Raw genomic sequence first — 10177 nt, forward strand, 5'->3', positions numbered from 1 at the left:
AAGAAGCAGAGGAAAGAATTTATAAATTGCCTCAAATAGATAAAATTATAACTTTCCAAGGAATGACTAAATGTTTATATTCCAGAGACCCTAACAGAAAAAACAATAGCACAAATTCAAAGAACAATTGTAACAAATTGCATAAAAATTTTTCAATTCAACAGCTCCTTAGACTTGAAGTATTTTTTCCAAGACTTCAAGAGTCCCAAGTTGGGAGCAAAGACAGTGGCTCCCAGAATCATTAGCTCATTTTCAAAATGCTTTTCTTGTGATTTTATAAATGACATCTTTTTAAATTTACAAAAAAATCCATGTAGCCACAGATTTTATAAATTGGAGGTCACAGATAAACATGTTATAGGAATTCTAAACAAAAATGCCCCAAACATTTCCTGTCATTCCTCAGAGGTTTTCAGTATTGCTTTCATTGCTAACCCTGAAATATAACAAAAATATAGAGAAGAAATGATAACAATCTCTTGCCAAACCAAAGCTTTCAGCTTCAGCTCTCTACTGAATTGCATTCACTGACTGGTTCTGTACCAGAAAAGACCATCACTAGCTACAGTTAACTGCATTTGGACTTCTCCAGGCACAGTGTCATCAACAACTTCCTTGAGATTGAATGGCATTTTTTCACTATTGGAAACAAGAACAGCCACAACAGAGACAGACTGCTGAAAAGGATGAACCTCAAAGGCTCAACTAAGAATTTTCAGGGAAAGTAGAGCACATGTGTTAAGATCATTTGAAATATGTGAAGTAGCTCACAACTAAAGGTAAGCATAAGTGGAATAGATTCACCATTTATTAAAAAAAAAAAAAAGATGTGAAAAAATATATTAAAATAATTAGGAAATTAAGCACATAAATGAAAATATAGTTGGGAAAAAAAATCAATGCTCTGCATGCTATTGACAGTTCCACGTATATCATCTATTCCAACTGTTTTCAAATGGCATCTTAAAGAGGAATGCAAGCAGACAATGAGAATATGAGATTCTGCTGATATATTACATCAGTGGGATACGAAAGAGCAAAAATAGATGGATCATAAAATTTCGAATGACAGGCTGAAGAGCTCAGGCAACAGCATGGAAATTGGAAACTGAGTGCCAAATAGTTTCTGGGACACAAGTGAATGTGCTGGATTCCAAAGGTCTCCAGAGAATTATGTAACAGGAAGAAAAAAAGATCACCACTGAGGGTTATATCATGAAACAAACAACAATCATGCCACCGCAGCAATTAAAGATAGTGCATCTAAGAAATTTATGAAAAATCCTGAAGCAAGAGTTTTTCAGTGCCATAAATAAAACTTTTCCTAAATCCAGCAGTTGATTTATTTGTTTTCTAAATAGATATGTACCTTTACTCATACAAAAATATCACTATGGTAGTTTTGAGGGACCTTGTATATAGAAATGGATAAATTGATCAAGCCAATACTTTATCTACTCTGTAGATTACCTACTAATATTCACACACACACACACACACACACACACACACACAGAAGTCAGGAGGACAGGAAAGAAAGAGACTTAATTATTAAAATTCACAGACCTTGCCAATTGATGGCTCTCACAAAACACTGAAGGCTACGTATTTAGAAATTAGAGCAATTTATTTGGAAGGAACCTTACAAAGATCAAGTCCAACTTCATGACTGCTTAATTAAAGCGTAATAATAAGGGCATTATCTCAATGCTTCTTGGACATTGACAGGCATGGGACAGCAGTCACCTTTCTAGAAAGCCTGTTCCAGTGTTTGTCCACTCTCACAATACAGAATTTTTTCTTAAAGTGCAGTCTGAACTGCCTCTTGCCACAGCTTTGTGCCATTCTTGTGCGTCCTGTCATTGGATACCAGGGAGACGAGACCAAGGACCTCTGTCTCTGCCTCCTCTCCTCAGGGAGTTGTAGATGGTAATGTCACCTGTGAGCCTTCTCTTGTCTGCTAGGGCACACTGCTGACTTATTTTGGTGAAGCAGGCAATTTAATGCATTATAAAGAAGCCAATTAAAAATGCCAATCATCAATAAGGTCTTACCTCAAAAGGCAAAACAAAACCATCCCTGTATTTAATGCAAAGGCTGATGATGGCATTTGTTACTCGATAAGGAAAACAGGTATATCACTTCTCTCTAAATTTCGTGAGACAAATTAATAGGGATGGTAGGGTGCTCTAGGGTCAAATGTACCGTGGTTTAAAAGCAGAGTAGTCAGTGAGATTTGCTAACAGAACTCAAACACTTTAGAGTTAATGTCAAATCTGAAAATATTTGGATGTAAAAACAGTTTAGCAAGAAATACAGCAATTTATGATCAATGGAACTAAGCAAGATGGAAAAAAACAGTGACTTCTGACCGACTGCTGCACCATGTTTGATATACTTGCTAACTTGCCCGCAGTTTTCTCTCAGCAAGTACAGTCAGTTAAGAAGATATCCCATTTAAAAGACAATAAAATAATAAAACCTCAGTTAAAAAAATAAATCACAGAGTTTCTTCTGTGCCAGAAGTTGAGGATAGAAGTATAGAAGAGACACAGGTCATCTAAAAAATAAGCAAAGAGGAAGAAACTAACTTCCCTATTCTGAAATTCCATGATATTCAGCAATGTGAATGAATAAACAGCTGTGAAACATGATATAGAGATTTGGATTGGACCATTGCTTGGAGATGTGAGGCAACCAGAAGCTTGCACATCCATCTTACTAACACCCATGGAGCAATGAACACACAAGCAAAGTATCTTGAAATTATGTGTGTGTAATAAGCTCCACCAGTATAGTCATGAAAAAATATTTTCAGAAACTACTATAAATGATCAGAAAGTGGTTTTTTGAAGCACCTCACACACATAATTTCATGATGTTCATGAAACAACAGTGCTAAAACTGAGATATTAGGAGCTGCACAGAGCTGGTCTCTCATGCAGTAGTTCTACATCATTAAAAGAAAGCTGAGAAAAATTTGTTTTTCTTTCTATGGGAAAGCATCATTTAAAGCAGCTACATTCCAGGAACTTGAAAGAATAAGAATCTGCTTTGATCACTGGGTAATTAGAATCATATATAAAAGCAATACATTATTAAAATGTACTATTGAGAAGATATATTCTTGAAAATATACATTGGAATGATTAGAGCCTACTAAGGCCTGATCAACAAGACAGAAACAGGCTTGCACTGACTTTTCCCATATCTGCTTGCAAGGCTTCTCAAGACCTTGAGTGCTATCATGGTGTGAAAGAACATTTTTCCAACTCTGCAATGGTAAATGCGTTGTTAACAGGCAATTAGGGAACCACCTAAACAAAAAGTAAGGAATAACTTTGAAAGAAGAGGCATTAATATGCGTGTGTGTGTGTGTGTGTGTGTGCCTGTCTTGAGATGGACTTTGAAAGGTATAAGGTCACATTATGCCATCAGATTATCCAATTCAAATGTAGCATGTGAAAAACATACAAAACATAGTGTAACTGTACTTACACAAAATATTTTCAGACACACAAGAAATTTTCATATGCTTTTCAACAACTAAGAAGCCTCTGCTTTAGAGATATGCTTGATGTTAGAGATAGAGCATAGGTGGGACAACAAGGTCTGTATCTTATCTTGTCTCCATCATTTTGAAACAAGCACTGAATACTGCATATTCTGACTACTCATCTCTGTGTCCTGAATTTTGATATGAAATTCAGTTTTGTAAAAACTGTTTTGGTATTGTGAATTCAGATCTGTGCTCTTGAATGTGCTTCAGCAGAGGACTACAAATATAAGCCACTATGAAGGCACAATTACAAACTGAACTCACTGGAATTAGGTGTTTGACTTATTAAGGTATAGTGAGTCTATGGATAGTAATTCTAGCTGACTTAGGCATTTTAATGAGAGAAAAGTCTGGAAAGCCGAAGGTGAGTGCCTGATCACCCAGAATGAATGGCCCAATGAGAGAACTAAGGATGTGCCCAAAAAATAGGCCCTGTTGTGGAATACTGTTAGCAGGTCTTGGCCTATTCTGCTACAGTAATCAAGTCCTTTCGGTGTATATGTTTGCTCACTGGAGAGGCATTCTTGCTCACTTTATATCTATGAGTCCATCTCTGTTCAAATAAAAGGCATATATCAGTTTCAGCTGTTTAACTTGTTTTACATGGGAGCCAAACATCAGTGATAAGAATAGCAAACATAATGCACCAGAGCAGGAAAAGACTGGTAGCTGATCCCATGTCCCAGACTACAGACACTTATTGAGAAATTTACTGCTAATTAAAGTTATTTTAAAAATGAACTATTGCCCAATGAAAAAAAAAATGCTTGCTAAGCCACACATCCATCAGCACAGCACTGGTAGAAGGAGACAGCAACATCTTTCTCAAGATTATCATAGAATCATTAAGAGTGAAGAAGACCTCCATGATCATCTAATCTGATTGTTGACCCATCCTCACCGTGCACACTGACCATGTCTCTCAGTGCCACATCTCCATGCTTCTTGACACCTCCGGGGACAGTGACTGCACCGCTTTCCTGCGCAGCCCATTCCAATGTATCACCACTCATTCTGAGAAGAAATTTTTTCTAATATCCAACATGAATCTCCCCTGGTGCAACTTGAGACCATTCCTTCTCATCCCATCACTATTGTGTGGGAAAAGAGGTTGACCCCCACCTTGCTACAATCTCCTGTGAGTTGTAGAGAGCCATAGGGTCTCCCCTGAGCCTCCTCTTCTCCAGACTGAACCACCACAATTCCCTCAGCTGCTCCTCATAGAATTTGTGCTCCAGACCCTTCGCAGCTCCTTCTCTGGACACGTTCCAGGGCCTCAATGCTTTTCTTGTAGCGAGGGTCCCAAAAGTGAATGTAATACTTGAGGTGCAACCTCACCAGGGCCGAGTACAGGGGCACAGTCACCTCTCTTGTCCTGCTGACTACACTATTTCTGATATCAGCCAGGATGCTAATGGCCTTCTCAGGCACCTGGGCACACTGCTGGTTCATGTTCAGCTGGCTGGGGATATCAACTAACATCCCCAGATCCTTTTCCTCTGAGATTGTCACACCTCAGCCTGCCTTTTGCCACTTCTGTAGAAAGCTATTCTTCATTTTGAGAAAGAAGAAAAATAAATACTAGTTGGCTGCTCACCTTTGTATTGTTACTAGAGAGGTAAAAAGACGTAAGCAAGGAACAAAACCAACTCTGAAACAGAGCTGTGGGTATTGACAGTAGATGTAGTCCTGGCACATGGACATCTTGAGGTTTGGTTAATAGCTCAAATTTCATTCAAACAAATAAAACTTCTGGTCTTGAACACAAATCAAAACCAACGAATGAAAATCCAAATAAAGTTGAGGGAATTAGGAGATTTGAGAGATTGCTTTGACAAGGGCTTATGTCCTAGAAGTTTTCTAGCAGTAGTTCTTATGATGATGTATGAAATTTGTTACTTAAAAAGCTCACATAGTTTAGCACAATGTGGTCTACATATATGTAATTTTTACTAGGAATATTAGTCCCAATGAACTATGAATAGCTTTCCTGATTTCTGAATGATTTCCACTCTCTTGAAAAGGGGGTTTTATATTAAACTTCATGGTTCAAAATGTCCAAAAGAACCAGTGCTTTTTCATGGTAACTCTTCATCCCTACTGATCATGTCGTACCCAGCATAAAATAGCTGACAGCACAAAATGAAGTCTGTCCATATGCAGACATGAGTTGCTTAAGTAGGCATCCCTGAACTCACTTCTCTAGTAGCAGAAAGAAGTTCCCTACTTTGTTTCTAGTCTTTCACTAGAAGTATTTCTATGTTACTGCATTGTGTAAAGTGATGCATCCTTTTTTCCAGGTCAATTAAACTTTGAATAATTGTCCTTGCATCCCCCACACTGAACACCAGTGACGTGTAGTCTCCCACATAGTAACACCAGTTAAAAGCTGCAGTTTTAAACACAAATGTGCATATAAATGGATTCAATGTAGTGTATGTGCAAATGCATTCATCTTAAAATGTAATTGATACGTTCTTTCTGTAATACTATGAAAAGTTTGTTGAAAGTTTACTCAGAGCAGTATTGGAAGAATTGAGCAACAGAAAGCTCAGTATAATTCTTAATACTGTTAAACAAACATCAGCATGGGTGTTCAAATATCTTTTTCAGCAGTAATATGAAATGTTGGCATGAAGTACAGGACAGACAACAGAAGATATCTAGAAATAAACATGGACCCTGTATTACAAACTTACATATTAACTCCAGGGGACCAGGAGCGTTCTTGCTAACGCTGCACAATGCTGCAGGGGAAAATTCCAGGCAGTTTTCAAGATGCAACAGACCTCTTTGTGCTCAGTTTCATTAAAACAGAAAATAACTTTAGTCTCACAGTCCTTAGGTGTCATTTTCTTCAGACTGTTGTGATACAGTCTGAGAACATTTCAGGACCATGATTTGTCACTACCACATTTTTTTCTCACTATGACCTGAGAAGTGTTTCAGCCTGGATGCATTTCACATTCACTTTATGGATATTAACAATATACCTGATTACTTCCTTATATCTCACTGAATGCTCTCTTAGGATTTGAAAGGACGGAAAGGCTCAAGTCTCAGGTAGATCAGGCTCATGCTGTAATGTAACAGTTATTTTCCATTTCTACACTGTCTTTCATTGGATCAGAAAACACTTTCTGGATTGCTGAGGGAGCTCCTTCCATTCATTTTAATGGAGATCTTGGAAAAATATAGCTAAGCTTGTTTATCCATCATTCAACCTCCCACTATTAAGTTTTCACTAGTATTTTTCAGCCATTCTGAAGGCTACAGGTTAACAAAGAAGATCCACATTTTAGCAAGGTCTTGCTCTTTTACAAGAGGATAAATATGGTCAGTAAAGCCACTTACAGACAGAAGTATTTAAACAGATCTTCCCCGGGATTTTAATAGAGTAAATCACCACAGTTCCAAAAGGTCCAGACTGAAAAAATTACCATTGTTCTGCAGAAGGCTGGGATTTTGCTATGGCCACCTGAAAATAATTCCTATTTCTGACATGCTGAGAAGACTGGGGTGCTTTACTGCTAACTTGGTTTTCCCCTACTGTCCTTTCAAAGATCGCTTTTAATTCCTAGTTGCAGAGTCGGGAAAGAGAAAAGTAGAGTCATCCAATTTTTATGTGGTTATTCATGGAGAACAGGCTGGTATTTGAAAAGGTGAAATGCATTGTATTGGCATTTTTTTCTCATTAAAATTACCTGAAAATATTTTATGCTAGGGCACATCATTTGATTTAAAAATTCAAGATCAGAAACAAAGTAATTTTTTTTGCTTTTGTAAAACTTCCAGAAAACTGAAAATCGAATTATTCACACAACTTCCAGAAGAAATATTACAGCATTATGGTAAAGCTGCTCACAACAGAAAAAAAAATAGTAGAGTAAAAGACTAAGGAAGTACAAGAAGATCTTATCCTAAGCTATAGCAGCTTCCTTGCTACCAGAAGAATCGAGTTAAGAGGCAAAGCATGACCTCCAACTACAGACCAAGAATAAGAGTGTGGATTGAAATCTAGCCACCAGAAGGAGAAGCTTATTAAAAGCAACACCCTCCTTTTTACTGACACCTTGCAAGCTAGAGCAGAAAGCAGCAGCGGGAGAGCTCCTGGAGTAGTTGATCTGGAAAGCCATTCACTTTGCAGTCTCTTAGAGAGAGGTCATTAGCTACTCACAATCCTCAATTCCCTCTCCCCCATCCCCTCCAATAGTCCCCATTTGAGGAGTCCTGAATATTAAGCTTTATAATCAATAGAATATATTATAGGGTTTTGTTTCTGCTTTTGCAATACTCTTCTATTAACATTTTTATGGATTTGTAGCCTCTTCTCCATCTTGATCCACCTTACCAAGCATTGTCTGCCTTAGAGCTATATATTCATATTCACGTATATTTTGGAAAGCATTTTACTGAACTAATAAAATCAGCACTGAATTTATACGGGACAGGAGCAGTATGATAAAAACAAAACAAAACAAAACAAAACAAAACAAGATGATGGAAGGACTGAAAGAAAATTTGGAAAGAAGGAAGGACAACAAGTAGTGGTTACCAGGAACTAGAAAACACTGTATTTGATCTGAAGTTAATTTTAAGTTCACAGAAGAGAATACTACTTAACCAGAGTGAACCATTTTTAGCAAATATATAGAGACAGGGGAACTACTGTTGTAGATCACTGCTGCATTTGATAGTGACTAAAGTAAGGTACTTCAGAGAAGGTACAGCTGCATGATATTATCTAGTTTCAGTGCAATTTGTGTCTTAATATGACTAAAATGAATGAAATAGAAGAACACAGTTTATCCTGAACTTCAGGAGAATGAACTTAAAGCTGTTAAAGGAGTTATTGGATGATATCTCTTGGGAAGCTGTTCTTAGGGGCACAGGAATAGACCATAGCTGGTAACTCTTCCAGGACACCCTTCTGAGAGCACAAGAGATCTCCATCCCCCAGCAGAAGAAATCAAGCAGGGAATGCAGGAAACCAGCGTGACTTGAGCAAGTCAGACTGGGGGAAAAAACGGGAAAAGTGTGAGCAGCTGAAATGTGGTTGGGTGGCCTGGGAAGAAAACAGGGATGCCATCTGGGCATGCAGAGGTAAGATCAGGAAAGCCAAGGCACAGATGGAACTAAACTTGATGGGTGATGTGAAAAATAATGAGAAGGGATTCTATCAGTATACTGAGGAAAAAAGTCAGACAAAGGAGAGTATACCTTCTCTGATAAAAGAGAAGGGAGAACTGGCTTCAAAAGATATGGAGAAGGCTGGGGTACTCAACGAGTTCTTTGCCTCAGTCTTCACTGGGAGCCAGGCTTCCCACGCCTTGTGTGTCCCTGAACCTCTAGTTAGAGGTCAGGAAAGCAAAATCCCTCCCACTAAAAGAGGAGAGCAAGTTCAAGACTGCCTCATGAGGCTGAATGCGTGAAAATCTATGGAGCTGGACAGTATGCATCCCAGGGTCCTGAATGAACTGCTGATGTGGTTGCCAAGACAGTTTCTATGATATCTGAAAAATCATGGCTGTCAGGATAAATCCCCAGTGACTGGAAAATGGGAAGCATCACTCCCACTTTTAAGAAAGGGAGAGAGGAAGACTCGAGGAACTACTGGCTGGTGAGCCTCTCCTCTGTGCCTGGGAAGATCATGGAGTTGATCCTCCAGAGGATATTTATCCAGCTCTTAAATAATTGCCTACAACAGCTAAAAATACTTCTCTACATTCTGTATTAAAGATAGTCTAACAGAGAAACTGAGAGACTGACTGAAATGTTAGCAGGTAGCTATTTGTTTCTGCCTGCTTCAACTATTCAGTGTAAATTATATAGTGTCCAGCTCTGACCTATGCTCTTCCCCAACTTCCTGTTGAAAAACAAAAAGTGTTGAAACTGGCTGATTTAGATTATACTACTTCCTCCTGTGGAAATGTATCACTTTGCACTCAGTAAGGAACCAGTCTTACACTCAATATTTCTTTGAAGCCTCTCATTCAATATTCTGCAAAAATAATGCCCATTTTATACCATGCCCAGGGGCTCTGTGCAAACGTCACAATTCTGCCTGTGTCTGATCTACTGAATTACTGACTGAGAAACCTCCAAAGAGGAGACCAGAGCATAACAAAGAGAATACTCTTGAAATTATGTTAGTGCAAATGAGACTTCATTACAAAAATTATTAAGTATCAGCTCTTGCAAGTGTTTACACATCTATTTGGCAGTTTTCTTGGGTCCTGAGGAGCAACAGTACTCCCAGAAAACCAGAATGAAAGCCATTAAATCAAGTGCTCAAATCATTGTTTTTGCTTCTTTTTCCATGTTACCTTAAGTCTACATTAAGAAATTTGGGAGGAGACAAGGTCTTACATAATACAGAAGTGTATTTTTCAGTTTACTTGATACTGATCTGTTGTCTAAATGAAATTCTTCCAACTGATCCTACAGTATTGTGAGATTCAGATATGCCGGTTTCACACTCTTACCTTCTCTTTAACAATTTAGAAGTCAAATAAAATTGAAGATGCTTCTTATCTGTACCTTTGCACTGATCATTATATTTTACCTATATATATATCAAATTAAAGACTAGATTCACTTGTGTCCCTTGTGCTATTC

Source organism: Cyrtonyx montezumae, unplaced genomic scaffold, assembly GCF_038088225.1.
Source record: "Cyrtonyx montezumae isolate F1298 unplaced genomic scaffold, pur_monq_1.0 scaffold_2, whole genome shotgun sequence".
In the NCBI taxonomy this organism is placed as follows: domain Eukaryota; kingdom Metazoa; phylum Chordata; class Aves; order Galliformes; family Odontophoridae; genus Cyrtonyx; species Cyrtonyx montezumae.